Source organism: Myotis davidii, unplaced genomic scaffold, assembly GCF_000327345.1.
Source record: "Myotis davidii unplaced genomic scaffold, ASM32734v1 scaffold168, whole genome shotgun sequence".
NCBI classification, from domain to species: domain Eukaryota; kingdom Metazoa; phylum Chordata; class Mammalia; order Chiroptera; family Vespertilionidae; genus Myotis; species Myotis davidii.
This window is the reverse complement of record NW_006383016.1, coordinates 4,651,952-4,657,688: the sequence shown is the minus strand read 5'-3', so window position 1 is coordinate 4,657,688 and position 5,737 is coordinate 4,651,952. Positions and strand designations below refer to the sequence as shown.

Below are 5,737 nucleotides of genomic sequence, written 5' to 3'. Positions count from 1 at the left end.
CCTGAGCTGCAGGGATGGAGCGGGCGCCGCAGCCGCGCTCACTTCTGTTTCTGTGTTTTGACAGCGGGGCTCTGTTCTACTCGGTCGAGGTCAGAAACGTTCACATCTGTAAGAAGTGTTGGAGTTTATTTGAGCCAAACTGAGGTTAATTGTCGGGGAGCAACATCTCAACAGATGGATAAAATGCCCAGGGCAATGGCAGTTTTGCCACTTAGTTCACATTTCAGAACCCAAGGGTAAAACCGGAGGGGGTCACCTGAGATCCATTGGTGGTGGATGAGGGAGATGGGAGGAAGCAAAGCAGTGAGGTCTGAGAGTGGGAAAAAAGTAAAATGGGTGAACGCCTACTTTTATGCTGGTGGTATGGGATAGTTAAAACAATGAACAGATAACGAGGGAGGTGAAGGGTTCTGTGCTCTGTGCTCTGTGCTCTGGTGCAGTGATTGTACCCCGAGGGGTCTGGAAAAAGACATCATCCTGACATTCCAAAGGTATGTTCATGCAAAAAGACCGTAGACAGGCTCGGTTAAGGGAAAGATTGACCGTTGTCAGGGAAGATACCCGCCGAGGCCAGGGCTGCCCTTGCTGTTATTTGGGAAGTTTTCATTGTCAGACCATCGCTGAGTTTGTCAGGGTCACCATGCAGGCTGCTCAGGTTTAGTGTGTGGCCCCTTTTGCTTACACAACTTTGAGAGATAAAGTCAAGTGTCCCCTCAACCCCTGTTTAAACTGTCACAAATAATTTTATTTATTTATTTTTGTTACTCCTCACCCGAGGATATTTTCCCATTGATTTTTAAAATGTATTTTTAAAATATATTTTACTGATTTTTTACGGAGAGGAAGGGAGAGGGATAGAGAGTTAGAAACATCGATGAGAGAGAAACATCCATCAACTGCCTCCTGCACACTCCCCACTGGGGATGTGCCCACAACCAAGGTACATGCCCTTGATCAGAATCGAACCCGGGCCCCCTGAGACCGCAGGCTGGCGCTCTATCCGCTGAGCCAAATCGGTTAGGGCCCCATTGATTTTTTTTAGAGAGAGTGGAAGGCGGGGGAGAGACAGAGAGGAGCATCAATGTGTTTCACACTTATTGGTTGCCTCCAGCACGCACCCCAGTCGGGCAGCCTGCAACCGAGGTACTTGCCCTTGACCAGAATCGAACCCAGGACTGTTCAGTCCAAGGGCTGAGGCTCTATCCGCTGAGCCAAACCTGCTAGGGTTCAAATGCCCCTTTTTAGCTCCCTCTTCAAAACTCAACTCCTGGGTGACTGGTCAGGAGGAACTGAAACTATTCTCAAAAGTGTGGCTCAGACAGCCTGGGTTCCCATCCTGAGGCCTGAGTTTTGTCACCGATCAAATGGCAATAAACTGCACACCTTTAAGCAGTGAGGGTAAGTAGTATACTTACAATGCCACGAATTCTTTATTTAACAAAAAATAAATCTTTTGAATATGATACGTTTATTAGCTGCACTGAAGTAGCCTCTGGATTTGTGAATTTTGTTTTTCTTTCCTTAATCACTATCACTCTAGTGTTCTTCACTTTGTGCCTTGTGCACCTTAAACCTAAGCAAAGAATTTAAAAGAATATGCTGTCTTAATTTACACTGTTTTAAGATGGCTGAGAACGTTCTTAGGAAATTGATGACTCTGCTTTTCTGTGGATCAGCTTTGGAAATACAGACAAGGACTCCTTCACCCCCCTCCCTCCAGCTTTGTCCTTTGCGGGATCCTTAGAGGAGCTTAAGTGTTTTGGCAGAGTCAGCATCTGCAGTCCTGAGGAGGGGTTTCACCATCTTTTCAACTTTACCCTCTTTCCAACCCTGTATCAGACTTCTTTTTACTTTCTATTTTTCTCACTGGTTAGTCATTTCCTCCCTTTGGGATGGATCTGTGTTTCCAAGTTACAGTTTTTGTTCTCAGGACAATTGATTCAATGTAATACATTTGGTAAGGAAATGACTTGAAATATTTCACATTAGCCCCTCTATCCTTTGGGTTGTTCTTGCACTGTTTTCTCCTAAATTTTACTGATATTGGTGATGAGTTTTTCTTCAAAGAAATCTTTATGGTCCTTAGTTGAAAAATTTTTTTCATTTAAAATGTCTGTTTTGCCTTAACTGGTTTGGCTCAGTGGATGGAGCACTGGCCTGTGGACTGAAGGGTTCCAGGTTTGAGTCCGGCCAAGGGCATGTACCTTGGTTGTGGGCACATCCCCAGTGGGAGGTGTGCAGGAGGCAGCTGATCAATGTTTCTAACTCTCTATCCCTCTCCCTTCCTCTCTGTAAAAAAATCAATAAAATACATTAAAAAATAAAATAAAATGTCTGTTTTGTACTATTTTGAGTTTGAGCACTACTGTGTAGTAGGTAAAATATGTCCTGAGTGATGCTCTCTTTGAATGTACAGTTATAGTGGGGCCTGATATTCTGTCTAATGTCTTTAGTGATAGATGTATTTTAAATTCTTTTTTTCAGTAGAAACGGAGAAATCGAATGACTGTATTTCATAAAGATAACAGAGAGCCAGAGTGTATGGCAAGTGGAAAATTTAAACTGTGGGAGATGGCATATGCACATAAAGATTGCTGATTCATTTAAAAACATGTGGCAAAAATACTTGTTTTGAAAAAAAAAATGTTTCCATGTTGGTGTATTGAGAATAGTGGAGGACAGAGGGTGATGACTACAGGAACAGGAGTCCTTGGTTCTCGTCCGGCTCTGTCACGACCTGTGTGACCTTAGGTTCCGCCATGGTCCTCGATTTCCTCCTCTCTACGCTAGTGAGTTGGTCTGATTCCAAGGACTCCTCTAGCTCAGACTTTCAATGATAAGGGTTTTTGGACATTCTTTTTAATGTGGGGGGAAAAAAGATGCAAACTTTTTTAGTCATTTATTTGTGTCTTAGGGGTGTATTTCCACCTTGAGGAAGGCAATACACATGAAAGATCTAGAAAGCTGCCACAAACCCGAATCTCTTTCACGAGCTGCATGTGCTTCCTCTGCATTGTTGGCATGCTTAGCTCTCTTCCTTCTTACTTTGTAAAAAAACCTCTTTCTTTCTTTTTTTTTTTTTCACTCATAGCCTCAGTTTACCTATTATACCTGCTTCTTTGTATACAACTCTGGTTGTCAATCCCCTAATCTAACTTCATTGTTTCTTTTTTGTGAATTCTTTCCCCTTTTGCTCCTGCTCACAAATCAACATCCTGGTTTTCTTAAGGGCCTCTTTTTGTCCAAGGCCTCACGCAAAGGTGCACAGTGCTAGTCTAGTCAGCTGTGGAAGGGGAAGTGGGGTCATGTGGCACAAAATATGATTGGCTGAGGCTGTGGGCAGGTCAGACTCTGTGACTGAAATATCCAGTACTGCATAATACATTTTAGATTAAAATTTTACTATGGCATAGTGACTGAGTAGTTTCCCGTTTGCCTTAAGATGTTCTATTCTTAACCCTGACTTTACCCAGATTTTTCTATCTTTTGCACTCTTCAGTGTTATAGTCTTCCCTCTCCCAAATGTGCCATCTAAAAATGATCTATTTTTAGCCCTAGCCGGTTTGGCTCAGTGGATAGAGCATTGGCCTGTGGGCCAAAGGGTCCCGGGTTCGATTCTGGTCAAGGGTGTGTATCTTGGTTGCAGTCTGCTCCCTGGCTTGGGCCCTGGCTGTGGAGCATGCAGGAGACAACCAATCAATGTGTTTCTCTTACACCGATGTTTCTCTCTGTTTTTCCCTTTCTCTTCCACGTCCCCTAAAAATCAGTGGAAAAATATCCTCAGGTGAGGATTAACAAAAAAAAACAAAATTAAAATGATCTAATATCTTTAGATATGATGTTTCTGTATCTCAGCTGGAATTTTAGTGTAGCTTTTCTCAAGGCAGTTAACATTTTAAATCTGACAGCTAATTAGGAGTGAATGTGTCCGGTGTTAAATTCTCTTCCCCCCATACCCCCCATATTAACCTTAGGCAATATTATGTAGAGAAAGTATTTTAGTAATTTAAGACATTTAGAAATGCCCTTTCCCCCTGAAATTACATTCCAAGATCAAATCTGTGGAGAACTTGTTTTTGAGCCTTTTTTGGAGAGAACTCTCTGAACCTCTGAGCTCTGGTGAACATACTGTCTCCTTTTTGTAATATCTGCTTCTCTAGCTGTAAATTTCTTAGGAGGCTAGTAGTGATTCTTGCAGTATACCTTTGGCTAAGTGAGAGGGTCTCTGCTTGCTAGTTGCTAATATTATTGCTGTAGGTAGTTGCTTTAGCTGTGGCCATATTGGTTCATGAAGCAGATTGCCAAAGAAATGCAGAAATGCGATTTGAAGGAGAGGTTTTTAAGGTAGGATTAGCCATCCATTAATATTTTTAATGTTGCTATTGCAATATTTACATAAAAATACAAGGAAGTATTTCAGGACAGGTAGCGTGAAATGCAGTGTTTTTAAATTTTTTGACTGCAGCCCATAATAAGAGTCTATATCAAGATTCCATAGATGTATAGCTCTGTGTGTGCATGTGTGTACCTGTGTATGAAAAAGATATATATATGTAAACTGAAAGAAAAGTTTTGCAAAACGAAATCTGTAGTGGGCGCAGTCTACTCTTATGGTTTCTATTTTATCTTGTTTTTTAAACAAATGCCAGTTGCAAACTATTAAGTCAATTTTGTCTCTTGTATTTGGAAAACATTAGATTCCTGGGTTGAAAGTTTGGATGCCTAATTTTCCCCTTTTGTTTGATGTTGGGTAGTCACTTCTCTTTGTGCATCACATTATGTTTATGAGAGTGTTCTAGTTTAAATATTCACTGATTATCTGTCTTTATTTGTCCTTAGTAATAATGTTAGATAAATATATTTGTCCTGGCTAGAGAGAAACCACTGACAATTTGCTTAAATATCTAGTTGTTTGATGTTTGCTGATTGGCAAGTGACATAGTAAAACTTAAACCAGATCTTTGGAGCTTTACAGATCTCCAAAGGTCTTGCAAATTGGAGTGGGGACGTTAAGTCCAGTAATAAATATAAAAATAAGGAAAACAATTTTTTCATGTTCTTTGTTTTTGATATGTGTGTGTCCTTTAGAGTTTGAAAAAATTATATTAAAAATGCTTAATAACAATAAATTAACATGACAGTGGATTGCTACCTAGACTTTATTCCACACCCCATCTTGCCACTGCCCCTTTCATATTAGAAAACACCAATAAGAATACATTCTTCTGTACAAAGATCACCAATTAAATCATTATTGTTCCTGTATATTACCAAACAGCAACTGTCATTCTCATAAGAAATGGGGACACAGCTTTCCTTGCTTGTAGCTTTCCTTCTGTTCATTTTGGATGATTTCTGCAAACCAGGCCATTCCATGCTGGGGATTGGTATCCCTCTCATTCTCATTGGTTTGTACTGAGGAGGGTAAGAATAAGGAATTTACTGTCTGCTCCCAAGATTCTGGTCAGAAAAGAATTCTAAAGGTTTTAGTTAAAAGGTAATTGGAACCAGACTTTGTGCTTCTTTTTTCTCAGATCAGAACTCCGGTCTTCCTTGACCTTACATCTCATTTAGACTCCCCAGACATTCTCACATTGTCCTGTTTATTTTCTCCATAGCAATTTACAGGCTGAATTTAGTTTGTTTCTGTGTTTGGTGTTTTTTTTAAAATTAAATCTTTATTGTTCAGATTATTACAGTGGTTCCTCCCCCCCGCCCTCATAGCTCCCCTCCACCC

General features: G+C 40.7%; 1 protein-coding gene across 1 annotated transcript in view; it reads left to right on the top strand.

Moving 5' to 3' along the window:
* The first annotated feature begins 1,377 nt into the window (after positions 1-1,377).
* The window catches only part of CCDC126 (coiled-coil domain containing 126), a 10,336-nt gene continuing 5,976 nt past the window's right edge, over positions 1,378-5,737 (top strand). Inside the window, exon 1 of the mRNA XM_006779014.2 lies at positions 1,378-1,398. The gene's annotated coding sequence lies outside the window, so the exon portion shown is untranslated. The remainder of the gene's footprint in view (positions 1,399-5,737) is intronic.